Raw genomic sequence first — 20,794 nt, forward strand, 5'->3', positions numbered from 1 at the left:
TTTCATCATTCATCTTTAACTTTAATGCATTTCTCTGATGATATAAACATACTAATATTTTGTTCATTTAATCCTTTCAATTACCTGTGAAATGCACATTATACTTCAATTTTATAGGGAAAAAAGACATTTAGAACACTGATATATATTTGTCCAAGACAGTAATGTGTTAAAGCCAACTCCTACCACATTATGAAAGCCAATAATCCACATTTCTTCTCCATGTTACATTCAGTACATAATTTTGCCAGCTAGAGACTGGCCACAGTAGGATTATATACACCAAGGAGATCATAGAGTTCAAACTTTTTTTCTCCTAAAGAGTCAGTTCTTAGACATTTAACAGCACACCACTCATCCTACAATACATAATAAGAAAAAGAATCATGTCTTAAACTAATGTCTTACTTTATATCCTAATTTTCAGAGTCTTTCTAATAAACCATATTTCTAAAATCAGATTTTAATAGTGAGCAAAGGACAGAGACAATGAGTTTCTGGGAAGCCAGATTTACTGAAGTACTACTAAAAGGAAAAACTTTAAAGGACAGAAATACTCTGAGTCACTGGATAAAAACCTCACCTATTTATGTTTTGCTCTTTTTTCTCAGTATTAAAACAGTACAGTACTGAGCCATTTTCCATTTACTATGAACTATTTATCTTGAAATATTTTCTATGTATTTGTAACCACACTGTTTATAAACTATATTTTATTGGCTTGCCCTCAAACATATACCAAGTACCTGTGACCGCTGAATTTCAATTTACTTTGTAGAACCAATCCTAAATCCACATAATTCTGTTTCCATTCAGTTATTTCAGAATGAAATTGCATTTGTCATACTCCAAAAAGTAGCAAAGATTTGCCCAGTGGATAATAAAGTAGAAAGTTCTTAGAATCAATTGGCGTGGTAGGAGAAGCATTGATGCTGACTCTTTTGGACAAGGTGTTCTCCATCGTATGTCTTATAAAATGGAAATGCAGCACGAGGCACTACAAAGGTGTGTTTCACATGCTGGGAAGAAATTCTGACAGGTAAAACTTTTTTAAGGTAATCATAGCTCTGATTTTCCAACTTGACAACAGAGCAGCTACATTTTGTAAAGTCTGAGGAGAGAGAGATGGAAAAATAAAATACTTTCTTCTTGTTGTCTTTTTAAAAAAGTACCTTCCAGGGGGAAAAAAGTATTTCTCACCTTTAAATGACTATTTTTTACTTCTTCCTCTGGCTCCTCTCTTCTTTGCTGTGGAATTATTCTCCATTTGACAGATATCAGCCATATGACAATACCGTTTTTCATTGCAATGTGCAGTCTTTGTTTCCACTGGAAAGGCCCAGTAGACAGAGTTTTGGGCTTGTTATTAAAGGCAAACTAATGTCCCCCAAAGATTTTTCAGAATACTTCACACCAGATTGTGGTATTTGAAAGTATTTGCACTTTCCATAATTAAATTCACATAGAATAGCAAGAGGAAAAACATTTCAACAAATACAAGGATTAATATAATTTATTCTAGAGATTCTCATAGGATATATATATAGATAGATTTTATGCATGATACTATAAAAGATAGCACTGTAAAACTATTCAGAACTCAGCTTAATGATCACTGACTGAAGGAGAGTAAAACAGGGAGGATATTTGAAAGGGAAGCATCCTATTAATATTTATCTTGTACTTAAATTGAGTACAGTTTTCATCACTGGGAATATGTGTCCTATTGTTATAGGTTCTTGGGATTCTTGGTCATTAGTGGAACTCTGTCAGACTTCGGCATAAAATAGAAGTAATATCTTCAAAGTAAGTTCTCATATGCTGAAGGAACATTATAAATACACTATCAATTATGTGTGAGGTATTCATTGATATGGCTGCCTTATAAAAATATTAGAAGATTGCCCTGGCTGGTGTAGCTCAGTGGATTGAGTGCTTGCCTGCAAACCAAAGAACTGCAGTTCGATTCCCAGTCAGGGCACATGCCTGGGTTGCAGGCCAGTTCTCAGCAGGGGACGCAAGGGAGACAACCATACATTGATATTTCTCTCCCTCTCTCCTTCCCTTCCCCTCCAAAGATAAATAAATAAAAATTTTAAAAATAACAATAAAAATATAATACTAAGACCCTATTATATTTTATTAATTATATAGTTACCCTGTCTAATCATTTGTTTGACTTTATCACACAGCAATATTTTAAAGTTAATTTTTACAAATGAATACATAAACATCCAATCTTGACATCTCAATGTTGACATATAGATTCATATGACTTACGTGCTCATATTTTTTTTACATTTTATGTAGTGCCTAATAGCTTTTATTTTATTATTTTAATGTGTTACTGTATTTTTCCCATTGCCACTTAGTCGCCTCATACTCACCTCCACAATCACCACACTGTTGTCCATGTCTGAGTCCTTTGTCTGTTTTGCTCAATCCCTCCACTCTCTTCCAAACCCCTCCAACCCCCCATTTAGCTGTCATCCTTCTATCTATGAGTCTGTCTCTATTTTGCTTGTTAGTTTAATTTGTTCACTAAATTCCACATATGAGTGAAATCATATGGTATTTGTCTTTCTCTGACCAGCTTATTTCACTTAGCATAATCTTCTACAGGTCTGTCCATACTGTTGCAAAGGATGAAGTTTTCTTCTTTTTTATAGCTGAGTAGAATTCCATTGTGTAAATGTCCCATCATTGTTTCATCCACTCATCTATTGATGGACACTTGGGCCATTTCCATATCTTGGCAATTGTAAATAATGCTGTGCTGAACATAGGGGTGCTTATGTTCTATTGAATTAGTGCATGAGCAACAAGTGCTGGTGAGGATGTGGAGAAGGGGAAACACTTTTTCACTGTTGGTGGGAGTACAGGTTGGTGCAGCCATCGTGGAAAGCAATATAGAGATACCTCAGAAAATTAAAAATGGATCTATTTTTGATGCAATGATCCTACTTTTGGAAATATATTCAAAAGAACCCAAAAGACTCACCTGTTTAAATTAGGACTTACATTTTAAAAGAACTTTCATTATAATCATCCTTTTTTGTCCAAACTCGAAACCAAAACTGGTAATTTCTGCTCATGAGTCCTCAATTGTAAATATCAGTACTAGTCTTTATAGGAAAGTTTTTCATTAATGTATGTTTGGGTGCTGGTCATATGCCACAAAACTAAGAATAACAAAAATAATCATAGCATCCCAAAATTGAAAAAAAAATGGTATGCTATTGTACAATTTTATAGTAAATAATGTTTCATATGGTTTGTATCTCATTTTATCTTTTCATATAAGCCTACAACCTACTATGATTATGAGAACTTCTTTAGGACTGAAGCTTGGGGTCCATGAGTCAATATTTCAATTTAGAACTCTGTTAAAAAGTAATAATATGAACCATAGGTGTCTGGGAGTGGAGGGATGAGTGGAGATGTAGGTAGAAAAATTCTGTTGCTAAAAATTTCTTTTCTCCTCTTTTACAAACAAGTCTTACTTCTCCTTGGTGGCAAAAGGAATAGGAAAATCTGTTTACTTCATTTGGTTGATAAAGTCACTAGTAGCCCAACTTACCTTACAAGGGCTATTTTTTATTTGTTTATTTGTTTGCAAGAAATACTTGTAAGTGGAAAGGACAAGTGAACTTGAATCTGTTAGCAATGTTTTATTTTTACACAAAAACCAAACAAAAATATTGACCAGTTGAAATCAATTCAGTAATCAAAAATCTCCCAACAAACCAAAGTCCTATACCTGATGGCTTCCAAGGTGAATTTTAACAAACATTTTAAAAAATAACTAACAACTACCCCTTTCAAACTAGTCCAAAAAATATAAGAGGCAGAGAAGCCTTCCATGCTCATTTTATGGGCCCAGAATTATCCTGATTGTTAAAGCATTAAAAAATTATAGTTCATTATTCCTGATGAACACAGATGCTACCATCTTCAACAAAATATTAGCAAACTGAATTCAACAATATATTACAAAGATCATATACCATAATCATATACCATTGGGAAATGCCCTACCTAGTTTCAGAAGCTGTTACCTGCCATGGCTAAAGCTGAGTAAAAAGTCCTTGGGACCATAAGCCACTAAAGAGACAAAGCTTATCCTCCTGTCAGGGGCATAGCCTCTGCCCCTTTTACTTCACCCTGCTTGGCCCTGGGCAGATGACAGGTTGGCCAATGATGGGTAAGATTCCTCAATGGAGGGACAACCCAAGACAGGCACAGTCGTGAAGGAACCACCAAGGAAGGACTTAGAGGACTATGGAAAAGGCGTGTTGCATCCTGACCCCTTGGCTTTGTCAGAGGTTGAGTCCTCATTCTATGTGTAAAAAGTCGTCTAGTATCTTGGCTGCCCACATCCCCCACCTGAGTTAAGCCTAAAACAATGCCAGAGGTGGGTGTGGCCTTGTGCTGTAATGGGCAGTTTCTATGGTCACTCAGGCTTAAGAAAGAATGCATAAAACCCCATGAAACCTCACTTGCTAAGAATACCCTCAATGTAAATGATAAGGGTCCAAGCAGAAAATGAGTTTGTCTCCCAGAGTTTTGTGGCCCAGTGGCAGCACTCTATCTATCTGACCCTGATTCAGCATAAGCCCTCAGAGTTTGTTTAATGTTATCCATTGTCTGATCAGTATTGCCTGATAATGATTGATGAGCTTTACATATATACCCTGTACTCCTATGCAAATTAAACCTAGTAAAAGCCCATTGAGCAACAGGTACACGGCCCTTCATCTGTGAGAGATTGGCTACCTCATTCATGGCAGCCATGAGAGCTCTGTGGGTGGAGCCCCCACCCCATAATAATCAATTGGGATCTATTTCTGAAATGTAAGCTTGGTTTAATATCTACAAATCAATTAACATGATATACCACATAAACAAAATGAAGGATAAAAATGTAAAATTACATCAATGATTCAGAAAAAGCATTTGATAAAATTCAGCAACAAATTATGATGAAAATACTCAGTAAAGTTGGAATAAATAAAACACTTCAAAATAATAAAAGCCATATATGAATAACCCACAGCTAACAACAGACTCAAGGGGGGAAAGGTAAAGGCATTTTCCTTAAGATGAGGAACAATACAGAGATGTCTACTTTCACCAACTTATTCAACATAGCATTACAAGTCCTAGACACAGCAATCAGACAAGAAGAAATAAAAGGTATCCAGATTGGAAAGGCAGAAGTATAACTGCTATTAGTTGCAGATAACATGATACCAAACCAAGAGAATCCTAAAAATTCAACCAAAAAATCTACTGGAAGTGATAAATGAATTCAGGAAAATAGCAGAATACAAAATTAATATTCAGAAACTGGTTGCATTTTTATATACCAATAATGAACTACCAGGAAGAGAAACTAAGAAAAATTCCATTTACAATTGCATCAAAAATATCTAGGAAGAATTTAACCATAGAGATGAAAGACTCACACTCAGAAAATTGTAAGATATCGGAGAGAAAAATTAAAGAATATACAAATAAATTAAACCATATTTTTTATTCATGTTCATGAATAAAAAAAATTAACATCATTAAAATGTCTGTATTACTCAAAACAATTTATAGATTCAGTGCAATTTCTACCTAAATACCAATGGTGTTTTTCACAAAGCTAGAATAATTCAAAAATTTATATGGAATCACAAAAGACCTGAAATACTACAGCAATCTTAATAAAGAAGAATGAATTGGAAATATTACACTAGCTAATATCAAACTATACTATAAAGCTGTAGTAATCAAAACAGCATGGTACTGGCATAGAAAAGACCCATAGATCAATGGAATAGAATAGAGCACCCAGACATAAACCCATGCCTATAGAGTCAATTAATCTATGACAAAGGAGGTGAGACCATTCACTGGGGTAAAAACAGTCTATTCGATAAATAGTGTTGGACAAATTGGACACACACATTTAAAAAGTGAAACTAGACCATCTAATGCCATTTACAAAAATAAACTCAAAAATGTTTAAAAAATTAATTAAAGTCTTGAAATGTAAATGTAAGTCTTGAAACCATAAAATTCCTAGAAGAAAACACAGGCAGTAAACTCTCTGACATTTTTCTTAGCAATGTATTCTCTGATATAAGTCCTTGGGCATAAGAAAAAATAAACAAATGGGACTATATCAAACTAAATTTTTTGCACAGCAAAGAAAACCATCAACAAAACAAAAAAGACAACCTACTAAATGGGAGAAATATTTGTCAATGATACATTTGATAAGGAATTAACATCCAAAATTTACAAAAATCTCATAAAACTCAATACTAAAAAAACAAACAATGCAATTAAAAAAAATGGGCAGATGATCTGAATAGACAGTTGTCCAAGGGGAACATACAAATGGCTAATAGACTTATGAAATAATGCTCAACATTACTAATCATCATAGAAATGCAAATTAAAACCACAACAATCTATCACTTCACACCTGTCAAAATGGCTATCATCAATAAATTAATAAACAAGTGTCAAGGATGTGGAAGAAAAGGAACCCTCATGCACTGTGGTGGGAATGTACATTGGTGCAGCCACTATGGAAAACAGTATGGCGATTCCTCAAAAAATTAAAAATGGAAATGCCTTATGATCCAGAAATTCCACTTCTGTGTAAATCCAAAGAAACACAAAACACTAATTCAAAAGAATATATGCTGTCCTATATGTATTGTAGTGTTATTTACAATAGCCATAATATGGAAGCAACCCAGGTACCCGTAGAAGAGGAGTAGATTTTAAAAAGCTATGGTATATTTACACAATAGAATAACTCATTCATAAAAATAAAATCTTTCCATTTCTTGACATCACAGTTGGACCTAGAGGGTATTATGCTAAGTGAAATAAGTCAGAGAGAAAAAGACAAATACATATCATTTCACTTCCATGTGGCTTCTAAAGAACAAAATGAACAATAAACAGAACAGAGAACATACTGATGGCACGAGAGAAGGGAGTGGTTGGTGGACTGGGTGAAAAAGGTACACGGATTAAGAAGTACAAATGGGCAGTTATATAATAGTTGTGGGGATGTAAAGTTTAGCATAGGGAATACAGTTGATGATATTTTAATAACTACATATGGTTCCAGGTGGGTATATGAATTATCCACTGGATCATATTATAAATTACATGTGTCTAACAACTATGTTTTATACCTGAAATTAATATATAATAATACTGAATGTGAATTGCAATTGAAAGTTAAAATTTAAAAAATAAAACATTGATTAGATCTCCTTCAGCAAGAAAAATAAAGCTCTATAGCACAGGTGGCAAACACAAGGCCCGCAGGCCTAACCAGCCCTCTGCCTTGTTTTATCCAGCCTGGCACCTTATTTCTACCCAGCAGCAGTGCCAAGCTGTTGCTTAACTGTTGAGAAGTAGTTGCATTTATATGGTCCTAAAATTACATTCAGCCCTTTGGAGGCAACTGAGAGGCTGATGTGGCCCCTGGTGACAATGAGTTTGACAATGAGTTTTATCAATGAGTTTGATATAGGATCCCACAAGCTGTTAAATACACATGTTTAATTTCACATATTTACTTAAAAAGAATCCCCTCCTTTTATTTTATCTCATGTTTCCCCCTTATATCACCCCACCCCCATAGTGCTATTGAGCTTCCTATTTCAGTGACCAAATTCTGCTTGGGGGATCACTTCCTTACACAGCCCAAGATTTATGACATGTGAAATGATTTGGTGTCAGGATCACTATGTTTAATGCCTGAGCTACATTATTCTAGTTGCTTTTTTAGAAAATATTTTATTTCATTTTTATTCTTGACACTATTATAGATATCCACCATTTATTCTAGTTGCTTTTGTTACACATATTACACATATTTGCAAATCTTCTTTCACTTCCACACAAAATTTGACACAAATCACTCGTATATTTTGCAATGTAATTTATAGATCACTTGATATTAAAATGGCCTAGGTGGATATTTAGATGTTGAAAATGTGTTATTTGTAGTTTGGGGTTTTTTTCTTTCTTCATGTGGTTTCTTCTGTGATCTTTTTATTTTCTAAACTGTATTTCATGTGACTGTATTTCCTCAGAAAGTTGTCTATTTCTAAAATACTATTTTAATTTAAATATGAAATCTATTTTAGAATCACTTTTAGTACCTATCTCTTAATTTCTAAATATACACAAGGCAGAAGAGAGAGAAATAGATGGAAGAAAGTGGATGAACATTCTCACTATAACCTCAATCCATGTAATGACTTTTACCTAGGGATACTACATGTGGTTTGGACGTAGAAGACAATAGAGGCTCACAGTCTCTGAAAGAACAGAACTTTCTTCGACTTTCATATGGCAACATAGAGTGTGACACACCAAGACAATTTTGTAGGATCCCTTGCTTTTAATTCTAGTCATCAAATTCAATACAAGCTGGGAAACCATTAACTACTAAATATAGTATATTTGTTGTTCCCTAATTGGGTGTGAGTTAATACTAATAGATATGAGATATTAAAAACTGGGATCCCATTTTTATGCATAGTTTCATAGCCATAGTAAAAAGGACATTGTGGCGTAAGGGTGTAAGTGCACGCATGGAACTACATACTTTTCAAAAGGAATTCTATCATTTACCAAATATGTAATCTTGCGTGAGGTATTAACTTTCTCTCAGTCTCATTTTTTTCATTTGTAAAATAGAAATACTAACATCCCTACCACAGAGTTTTCCTAATGAGGAAGTGAGATAATTCCCATAAATATTTAATTATAGCACCTAGTACATAGGAAGTCCCCAGTCAGTGTGATAGCCACGTAGATACACCACGCAGGCTTACTACTGCAGACTGTGCAACTGACCGACAGCCCCACTGCCGCCTTCAGGATCCACTGAGTCTGAACTAATGCCAGGCTTTCCGACAGCTGCTCCAATGACTGAACACAGCAACAATACTAATGAAGGTTATTCCCACAAACCATGGAGCTCCTTTAATGGAAGAACTAGGCTCAAGTACTCTCCAACAACCTCGCTGAAAATTTCTTAGCACTTCTGCAGTCTTAGACTCTTCCTACCTAACCTTTCTCCTTGCCCTGTATCCTTCATAGTTCTGACCTGCATAGATTCCTTCTTCACTCCCTCTTCTATAACTTTTATTGGTATTACTCTCAGTAAATATCTTGGATATTTCATCCTGTCTTGACAGGTGCTTCTCCCACCTAATGCAATTAACTATTGCATTGCTATCCATATGCATTTGATTCTATGTGGTCTCATTTTAGGGAAAAAATGTCATGTTCTCTAAAGCAAAAAATCCAACTTCTCCCCTGTACAAAGAACATCAGGAAGTTGGCTCTAGCATCAGTTTTTCTATTCACTTTTTGGTCTTGACAGAAGCATTCATTGGCTGTGGGCTTCAGTTTTCTTAACTATAAAAAAAAGCAAATCATCCATGCTGTTGCAAAAGGTAGGAGCTCCTTCTTTCTTTCTGCTGCATAGAATTCCACTGTGTATATGTACCATAGTTTTTTGATCCATTCATCTACTGACGGGCACCTAGGTTGCTTCCAACTCTTGGCTATTGTAAATTGTACTACTATGAACGTTGGGGTGCATATGTTCTTTGGGATTGGTGTTTTAGGGTTCTTAGGATACAATCCTAGCAGTGGAATTGCTGGGTCAAAAGACAGGTCCAATTTTAGTTTTCTGAGAAAATTTCATACTGTTTTCCATAAGGGTTGTACCAGTCTGCAATCCCACCAACAGTGGTCCAGAGTCCCCTTTTCCTCACACCCTCTCCAACATTTGTTGTTTATTGATTTGTTTATGATAGCCATTCTAACTGGTGTAAAGTGGTATCTCATTGTGGTTTTAATTTGCATCTCTCTGATAGCCAGCGATATTGAGCATCTCTTCATGTGTCTCTGGATCCTCTGTATGTCCTCCTTGGAGAAGTGTCTGTTCAAGTCCTTTCCCCATTTTTAATTGGGTTAGTTGTCTTCTTAGAGTGAAGTCATGTGAGTTCTTTGTATATTTTGGAGATTAAACCTTTGTCTGAGGTATCATTGGCAAATATGTTTTCCCATACAGTTGGTTGTCTTTTTATTTTAATGCTGTTTTCTTTAGCCGCACAGAAGCTTTTTATTTTGATGAGATCCCATTTGTTTATTCTTTCCTTTATATTCCTTGCTCTGGGGACATATCAGTAAAAATGTTGCTGTGTGAAATATCTGATATTTTCCTGCCAATGTTCTCCTCTAGGACTTTAATGGTGTCACGGCTTATATTTAAGGCTTTTATCCACCTTGAATTTATTTTGTTGTATGGTGTAAGTTGGTGCTCAAGTTTCATTTTTTTGCACGTAGCTGTCTAGTTCTCCCAACACCATTTGTTGAAGAGGCTATCTTTATCCCATTTTATGTTACTGCCCCCTTTATCGAATATTAATTGACTATAGAGAGTTGGGGAGCATGGGGGGGGATGGGATGGGAGTAATAGACAGAATACTGTACTTAAAAAATAATTAAATAAATTTTAAAAAAGCTTTACATATCAGCTGGCCACAATACAATTACACAAATGGGATATGTTTAAAAGTTATGTATTATGATTAGAAGTGGTTTTTTATTTTTATACTTTTAGAGTTGGCAAATGAATAAAGGTCACAGTTTTCTACTAAAAAAAAAGAGAGAGTTGAGTTTATTTCTGGGTTCTCTGTTCTGTTCCATTGGTCTATGTGCCTGTTTTTATGCCACTACCAGGCTGTTTTGATTACAGTGGCCTTGTAATACATGGACAACAACTGAGAAGGGTGGAAATGGGAGGGAGGCGGGAAGCACAGGGGGTGGGATGGGGTGGGAGTAATAGACAGAAAACTTTACTTGAAAAATAATTAAATATGTTGGGAGAACTAGACAGCTACGTGCAAAAAAATGAAACTTGAGCACCAACTTACACCATACAACAAAATAAATTCAAGGTGGATAAAAGCCTTAAATATAAGCCGTGACACCATTAAAGTCCTAGAGGAGAACATTGGCAGGAAAATATCAGATATTTCACACAGCAACATTTTTACTGATATGTCCCCAGAGCAAGGAATATAAAGGAAAGAATAAACAAATGGGATCTCATCAAAATAAAAAGCTTCTGTGCGGCTAAAGAAAACAGCATTAAAATAAAAAGACAACCAACTGTATGGGAAAACATATTTGCCAATGATACCTCAGACAAAGGTTTAATCTCCAAAATATACAAAGAACTCACATGACTTCACTCTAAGAAGACAACTAACCCAATTAAAAATGGGGAAAGGACTTGAACAGACACTTCTCCAAGGAGGACATACAGAGGATCCAGAGACACATGAAGAGATGCTCAATATCGCTGGCTATCAGAGAGATGCAAATTAAAACCACAATGAGATACCACTTTACACCAGTTAGAATGGCTATCATAAACAAATCAATAAACAACAAATGTTGGAGAGGGTGTGAGGAAAAGGGGACTCTGGACCACTGTTGGTGGGATTGCAGACTGGTACAACCCTTATGGAAAACAGTATGAAATTTTCTCAGAAAACTAAAATTGGACCTGTCTTTTGACCCAGCAATTCCACTGCTAGGATTGTATCCTAAGAACCCTAAAACACCAATCCCAAAGAACATATGCACCCCAACGTTCATAGTAGTACAATTTACAATAGCCAAGAGTTGGAAGCAACCTAGGTGCCCGTCAGTAGATGAATGGATCAAAAAACTATGGTACATATACACAATGGAATTCTATGCAGCAGAAAGAAAGAAGGAGCTCCTACCTTTTGCAATGGCATGGATGGAACTGGAAAGCATTATGCTGAGTGAAATAAGCCAGGTATTTGAAGGACAAATACCATATGATCTCACCTTTAACAGGAACCTAACAACAAAACAAACAAGCAAGCAAAATATAACCAAAGACACTGAAATAGAGAACAGGCTGACAGTGACCAGAGGGAAGAGGGGAGAGAATTTCAGGGGAAATAGGGGGGTGGGATTTAGAGGAACATATATAAAGGATACATGGACAACAACTAGAAGGTTGGAAATGGGAGGGAGGTGGGGAGCATGGGGGTGGGATGGGATGGAAGTAATAGACAGAAAACTGTACTTGAAAAATAATTAAATAAATTTTTAAAAAAGAAAAATAATAAAATAAAATAAAATAAAAAGGAAATCACATAATTTCTAAAGTCTTCCCATCTATAAAATTCTTTCCATCTATATAAAGTCTTTCCATCTAAAAAGTCTTTCCATCTATAAATTCACCTTTTCTATAATCTATTATGTACTATTTGCTGAGACTATATAAAAAGAGTCACATGCTGACCTCTTGTAAGGAGTCTATCCCCAAGCCTCTATGAAGTTTGCTGATCTGAGAATGCCCACTTCTTATTCAGTGAATGATGGCATTTGAAAGGGAACCAAAATAGGATTTGTACAGCACTGGGGGCAAATCCATCTGCAAGTGTGTCAAACCTAAAACAAAAGTATCAAAAACTCTTATTAATGTATCATCCAAAGTCTACCCCAGATTAGTGGAAAATTTAGATCTTTATATATATTTATAATTTAAATTTGCAGATAATCAAGAAGGGATTTGAACAATAAATTATATTTAGCAAATTCCTATTTGAGAATTTTATTATTGATTTGTTTATTTAAATAAGCGTGTCTCTTCTTTTAATGGATCACAACATTAACATATTCCTTTATAGTTACTGTTTCTGAGGTAACATATTTCTGTCTGTCAAAGTTATAGGCCAATTGCACAACTGTCTCAAAATCTCAGGTCATTAGAGTTAAATGAGAATCTTTATGAATAGCATGTGAGCCTATTTCTCCCATAATGAAGCCTGAATATGGACATTCATGAGGTTATCTCAAGGTGAGTAAAGAAGGCAGAGTGGCAACTGTAGAAAGACAGATGGCTTTGAGTCAGAAGACTTAACTTCAGTCCTGGCACTGTATTTCTGAATTCTCTATGTGCCTATATTAAAAGAAGTAAGCTTCTTGCACACTGCCATCTTCAACTTTTCATATAATTTAGGAAATGGTGGCTTTAGATTTGAAACAGGTGCATTGCTTTCTATTTTTCATTTCAGTAGACCACAATATAGTATTAATGCCTATATTTGGGAGTCAGGGATCATTGTATTGCTAAGATGATGAAATGGATTTTTATAAGGTGCCACTATTAATTACAGGAGACTCCAAAGATTTTATTTTTCTATACATTTCATATTCTATGTATAGTCTAAGTCAGAACTCACTTAAAATTGATTTAAAAAGGAATCCTTTATGGGCTCACTGAAACTTTTTTTTTTTACTTTTATGATAAAGTTTTATGGAACACAGCCACACTCATTTGTTTATGAATACCTATGACTATTTTTACACTACAATGACAGGGTTGAATAGTTGCAAGAGAAATTAGCCTTCAAGGCCTATCTGGCTATTTACAAAAAATGCTAATCTTAATATGCTTTGTCACATTGTCTCTCTAGGCCCCATGTTCCTGCTATCCCTGAATATTATTTTATTTTATTTTTTGTTTTTTTTAAAATTATTTTTCAAGTACAGTTTTCTGTCTATTACTCCCATCCCATCCCACCCCCATGCTTCAAATGAGTGAGCCAAGCTTGTGATTTAGCAGCTTTTTATTAGGTTGAACTCTTTGTATTTATAGTTGGTTTGAACTTAGAAGACTAGTTTTCTACTCTGACTTGAAAATGTAGCTAAAGTATAAAGCATATTCGTGAGGAGATTACTTTTCATTACACCTATAAAGCCAAAAATTCAGACTGAGGTTGTCATCCAGGTTTCCCCCTAAAAATACTTTATAAAATTAAGATTATCTATTTTGGGTTACTTTTATCCATATATTTTGAATTAATATAGTATGCAAATTGTATGTTACCTATATGTTCATTTAACAATTAAAAATAACAAACTAGGTAGCAAATAGTTTATTAGTAAGTACATGGTTTCAGTGGCAATAATAAATTCACTCGAATAGAAGGCAATAATCAAATGAAAAGACTAAATGCTTGCTAATCATCAGAAATTCTGTGGCCCTTAGGGCTATCATATAGAAGTTCAAAATCACTCAGGGGCCAAATCTGTAGAATCAAAGTATGATTGAAGACAATCAATGTAAGTGATGTTATATCATTTTCATATTCCTTTTTTTCATTCATCCCTTTTTTATGCTATAACTAAATACTTTCTCCTTATTCCTCATTCAAGAACAAATTTTCTATATCAAAATAAAACTTTAGAAAGTAAACTTTAGTGTCTGTATATATTTAAACTCTAACATGGGCTTGAAATGCATGGGTCCAGTTATACACAGATTTTTTTCAAGTAATATATGGTTGGCCCTCCATATATTGCCACACCTGTGCCCAGGTGTCTAACAGTGGATTAAAAACAGTGTTCTTGAACCATGCTTGGGAATCCATGGATGAAGAGGGCCAACTGTCTGCATTGTTCTATGAGAACTTATAACACATAGGGGCTTGAGCACCCACAGATTTGGTATCTGTGGATTCCATGGAACAAATGCCTGATACTATAGATAAGTTTGAGGGGAACCAAAAGTTATAAGAGAATTGCAACTGCATGGGGGTCAGTGCCCCTAACCTCCATGTTAATTAAGGGTCAACTGTATATGTGTGTGTGTCTGTGTTTTCTTTTACTACCCTCACAGTTAACTGTAAACCTAAGTACTTGAATATAGGCTTAAGTGTAAAGAATCCTGTAATTTATCCCCAAATGTCTGTTCCTCCTGATTGTGACAAAAAGAAGCCAGTGAAAACAATAGTTTCCCTAAGAACTAGATATTTACTACAACCACGATGAGTCTGTTCCTCACAGTGGTGATCTGGGAGGTCCCTGCATTAAAGATCGTTTGCCTCTAGACTGCTCTTCTGCAAATGCATGTTAATATATTCTCAGGATATGAATGTGGTCATAGAGGAATATGAGATGAACATTTTTGGACACATTAAAGGCTTCTTATGCTACATTAAAAAATGAGAGACAGTCAAACATGCTGTTCTTAGGTCCAAAAGCTCACCATCTACCAAGGGGGCTGTGTTAGAGACACATAAATGAGTGGATGGTTTGGGGGTTTGTTTCCTGTGCTCTTTAAGTGCGAGTCACACAGCCATGTTGCTGGCTCTATATTTATTTTGTGGCTTATTTTTCACCCAATTAAGAAGTATGGAGAAAGTTTGTGAAAAATGACGAATGTAGTACTTCTCTGAAGGACAAATATATAAACGTTTTCTATCATTGTGGTTGTTCATTGGTATTTGGTTGGAAAATGGTAAAGAGGCTTGTCTGGGAGTGGACAAGAAATAAAAAGCAAGTTCTTCAAAACATTTTAGAGAAAAGAACCGCACAGTAACATAGGAGAACTCTGAATGTACAGTCATCTCCCTGAGGGATATACTCTGCTAGGTAAGTTAATGACCCTCAGCTTCTTCCTGCATGAACATAAGCATAACAGGAAAATTGTCTCATGGGCAATTCCATAAATATGTTGTTTATTTAATTTAAAAGCTTTCATTTTTCAAATAAGCCATTTTATTTTTATTTTATTAAGTGGCATCATTATAAAAGTAAAGTAGACTATGAAGACATTGAAGAGAAAACATATATTTTTTTCTGAAATTGACACTATTCAATGCATATAGTTTTGAATATTGTTTCACTTTAAATTTTATCATGCACATTTTCTCTTAATCACAATGTCATCAAAACATTTAATAGTTGATAATGTTATAATTTATGCATGTAATATAAGTGCCAATTCTCCTATTTTTGTATAACTTGTTTCCCATTTGGGCTTTCACCAATAATACTGTGGTTTGGGTAGGAATAGGTTTTCTTCCAAGTGTCAGGTGCACTCACAGCCCAACCCATAGAAACCAACGATGTGGCCCTCTCTGCCAGTGAGGTCTGCTTGGAGCAGTATTGGGTACTAGACAAAAGAACAAGAAACCTATGGACAGGACAATAGTTAATAAGGTGTCTGAAAAAAGCTTTTTTTTTTCTTTTTTGAGAAGGTGTATAAAAGGTATTTAATGAGGTCCGAATCTCCTTGTGGAGGCAGAAGCCAAATATAGAGAGAAAGGAATAAACTAAATCCAGAGCAGCACTCACAAGGTAGCATGAAAAAGTTTCAGCCAAGAGTCAGGAGCATCAATAAACAAAGACAGAGCAATTTAACCAAAGTGTTAGTGATGGGGGAACTCGAGAGCTGGAAAATTTTAGTTAACAGGTAATAGTTAGTAAGCTTAATAGTTAATGTGTGTAGCCCTGGCTGGTGTAGCTTAGTGGATTGAGCATGGGCCTGTGAACCAAAGGATCGTGGTTCAGTTCCCAGTCAGGACACACGCCTGGGTTGCAGGCCAGTTCCCAGCAGGGGGCACACGAGAGGCAACCATACATTGATATTTTTCTCCCTCTCTCCTTCCCTTCCCCTCTAAAGATAAATACATAAAATCCTTAAAAAATAGTTAGCATATGTAAAAAGCTATTGTTTCAGAACTGAAGCCCACCCTGACTCCAGGAGACCACAAGTAAGTCAACCTTTGTGCTCCACAAGAGACCGTAAACAATCAGGATGGTATCTGAGCCATTGTGTTCCAGGGAGAGACATTCCCTTCGCCTAGGGCACAAATAAAGAAAATCACCCAGGACACAGGACACAGGACATAGGACACAGGACCCAGATTAAAAAAAAAAAACACCAGTCAACGGATACAAGGGTGTTAGGGAAATTAACAGAATGCATTTTTTATCTGAATAATCTTTTCCTGGAACTCCAAATTCCTTACTTACACTTGTTTCTCCTTATAAAAAGGCTGAATTAAAAGGAAATGTAAGGCAATCTGTAAGGGTGCACAACCCACCGTCTTCTCAGATTGCCAGCCATCTCAATAAAGCTCCCATAAAGATTCAGTCTCTGCCTCTGCTTATTGATTGGGCCTGGTAGTGACAGGCAGCACAAATACTATCTTTTCTGGTTTCATTAGCTTGTATATGTTGCTAAGGATGGGACACATGGTGCTCTGGGAGGGACTTCAACACATCCTGACTGACCCCTCCCCGGCCCTTGATTCTAAATTGTATGCCACTCTCACTTAGACCTGTCCAGGCAAGGCCTTCTGTTTTCCTTATTTAGCCTTGTAGTTTTACAACGACCCCTAACACCTGAGCGTACCCTTACCACACTTGCTTATAAAGTAAGAGGGCCTAGGTGGTATATACCACCAAAACAAAACTTGAATGATTGCCACATCTGCAATTATATCCTCAGGATGGTTCTGGAAAAAGAATATATTGGTCAAAGTCCGAGAATAGGTTTAAGGCTCTCTAGAGATATTTACTAATGTGTACTGCCACCCACAGTGTACGAAGAGATGATTTCAGCTTTCTTCCATCATCACTTTATATACTAATTTTTTTAAAAATATAAAATAGTGTCTCATAATATTACTATGAATTCCTTTGATCATCAGAGAGGCTAAACCTTTTTAATGTTTATTGGCTATTTGCATTTCTTTGGCTGTGAAACATTATTTGCTATGGGTTCACACTCAGTTATTACTTATTCTTATCTACTGATGATTCTTTTCCTGTGACAGAATCAACCAGATCATATTTGAAACTTAAAGTGTTTGTTCTTGAGGATTGTCATATATATGACAGATTTATTTTCCCCCTTTGCTTTTATCTGAATAGTTTTGGGGATACAGAAAAGCATGAATAAGTCTGTTATCATGGATTTGATCCCCAAGTGAACTAATTAGTGTCTTTATGTTCTATGGCCACTTAACACACTTATTTTCAGGTCAGTTCATTATAACAGTACCAGGGGAGGCAGTGAGGATGGTTTAATGCAAATCCTCCTTCACAGAAAAAAAAGAAGCAAATCATTCCTAGTTAGTGTAAAGGTGAGGGTCCTATATAGCTCTGCTTGGTATCCCCTGCCCTAGTTTTGATATTTTCCTTTATGGTCCCTCTGTAAAGTGCTAAGTTTTCATAGCACAAAATGAAAACCAATATGGAATTGCAGTATTTAGGAAGAATATAGTCATTTTATAGAGAGAGACATGTGAGGCCCAAAATGTTGATTAAGGTACTAAACACTACCCAATTCCCACTCTCTTGCTGTTTTGATTAGATAAAATAATACATAAGAAAGGTGGTGGGGTTTTTTGTAAACTAAAGTGGAGAACAGCACAAACAAATAATAGTTAGATCAGAAAAAGTAAAAGTAATATCCATAATGACTTCTATTTCTGGTGCAGTCTGAATAAGAAGGGAAAAGGCCATGATAACCAACAACCATTATCTTAAAAGCCTACTATAAAATATGAAATACAGTCACTTTCAAATTTGGCTCTTTGCTCATTCTGTGCTCTCTACATCATAAGAAAGAAGGTCAAGCATTCTCAAAAGAATGCCAATTTTCTCTGACACTACTAAAAGGCAAGTTTATTAACTAAGTAACTTATTTAGACTGATAAAATAGCTATCTACCTGTGCCCAATAAGCCAAATGACTTCCAGCCGTAAGAGACTATACATTTTGAACAGGATGTGACAAAGGACTCCCTTTTAGTTAGCAGCCAGCTTTTGGCAAAGTGATAAAGTGTTGTTTATTCAACAACTCTCTATTCTCTTCTTTTTGTATAAATCACTGCTCTGTTCAAGCCCCTCCCCATTTTTACTCCTCTTGAGTTTTTGAGATCCCACTATTTTATACGGACAGGCTCATCTTCAAAGGGTAAGGATTCAAGATATAGACCTTTGTTAATCTCTCCTCACATGCCTAAAACATTTTTTTCTGTGACCCCTTCTCTTGAGAACATGAAAAATAATATTTAGCTAACCAAACTTTAAAAAATGAATAAATTTTCTAACAATGACCTTCATAAAAGTGTTTGTCACTTCATCAAAACATTGTTCCTTTATGCATTCATTCAATAAAATATTTATTGATGCCTTTCATGTTATAGATACTATTAATGTGACAATTACCAAGACAAGTGTCTGCCCTCCAAGTACATACAGACAGAGAGTGCAGACAAGTAAATAGGTATTTTTGATATGGAACAAGTTTAATTTTTAGAAAGTTCAGGTGTCATGGAAATATATTTTAAAAACAAAATAACACAGAATTTGGGTATCACCAAAATCATTCCATAATAATTGATATCTTAGAGAAAAGGTAAAGAATCGTGGTTTGGTGCTCACGAGATGAAGCCAGTCCACCAAAGTTCAAATTCAAGCCTGCAACATACTAATCATGTGGCTTTGCGTCTTTGAGGCTTATTTCTTTTCTATAAAGTAAAGATAATAACAGCACTAAATGTATAGGATTTGTTGTGAAGATTGAACTGAATAATATACATGAATACTTTGAAGATTACCTGTGCAATAAATGTTAGCTATTATTATTAAATGAAGACCATAAAAATTAGCAACAATTACATGAGCCAAAAAAATGAGGTGAGAGAGACAAAGAGAACAATATGTCTCAACTTTAGAAATACGAAGCAGAATTTGCTGACAAATTAAGTTAAGTCAGGGTGATGATTACTTCTGCTTCTAGCCATGATAGAGTAATGAAATCTGACCTTAAACAATCTGACCTTAATGAAATCTGACTTTAAACAATTAAATACACTGAAAAATATATCAAACAACACATTTTAGGCATTAGACTGAAAATAGGCAGGAAAGGACAGTAATCCTAACAGAAAAGAAGCACATGAGGTGGTCAGTCCTACAAGTGACTCAAGTCATTGCCTGGAGAGACTTTCCAGGTTACAACACCTGGTGGGGGAAGTCAAACTAATTATGGCAGTCTTCATAAGTTGAGGAGGCAAAATATGGGGTTCTGGGAGGCCATGTTGGTTAGACTCTGCAGAGCAGAAAACTGTACATCAGAGAGCTATGTGAACAAACAGAACTCTGCTGACCTTCATTGGGTCCCCTGAGCACTTAACTGTATCTATGTATGAGGACAGTACTGAGACTGGAAAATCACCAAACAGAGAAGATGGAGATTATACACAGGAAGGAATAGTTTGTGTATGTGCTAGCCAGAGTGGTGAGACCTCATAGACAGGGTATCGCATACAGTATCTCAGGAAGGATATTGCCTCAGTAGTAGAGCTAAAGAAGCTCTGCATTACAGGCTATCTTGTCCTTCCTAGGTAAGCTTAAAAACAAGACACAAAAGGATCAAATTTAGCTGCATCCCAGAATAAAGTCCTAAATATTAAATAAATTAAAAGAAGATCCAGTACCCCAAAATGTTAAATGTGCAATATTTTGCAACCAATCCAAAATTAATAAGCATGCAAATAAGCAGTAAAATGTGACCCACAAACAAGAGACAACCAGTTTACAGAAACATAAGAAATGACACATTACAAAACCAAAGAGAAGCTTTAAAAGAGCTATTATAAATGTATGTCATATGTTCTAGAGGTAAAAGACACTATAAGTATGAGAAGGCAAGAAATTCAACATATTTTTTAAATGTACTCATAGAGATTTAAAAAAGTATTTAAATAAAAAATACAGCTTGGGCTTGTGTAACCCAGTGGCTTGAGCATGAGCTGCAAACCATAGGGTTGCTAGCTTGATTCCCAGTCAGGGCACATGCCTGGGTTGTGGGCCAGGTCCCCAGTGGGGGCCACATGAGAGGC

At 35.5% G+C, this 20,794-nt stretch overlaps 1 long non-coding RNA gene across 1 annotated transcript; it reads right to left on the reverse strand.

Annotated features, from left to right (window-relative positions):
* Positions 1-1,764: 1,764 nt before the first annotated feature.
* On the reverse strand, positions 1,765-20,794 carry LOC118993647 (uncharacterized). The gene is made up of 3 exons (XR_005067908.1): positions 20,686-20,794; positions 10,797-10,802; positions 1,765-1,774 (listed from the first exon to the last, which is right to left on the reverse strand). It is a non-coding gene; the product is annotated as an uncharacterized LOC118993647 (long non-coding RNA).

This window comes from Sturnira hondurensis, unplaced genomic scaffold (assembly GCF_014824575.4).
Source record: "Sturnira hondurensis isolate 20B ecotype Veracruz unplaced genomic scaffold, ASM1482457v3 Scaffold0000880, whole genome shotgun sequence".
Taxonomy (NCBI): domain Eukaryota; kingdom Metazoa; phylum Chordata; class Mammalia; order Chiroptera; family Phyllostomidae; genus Sturnira; species Sturnira hondurensis.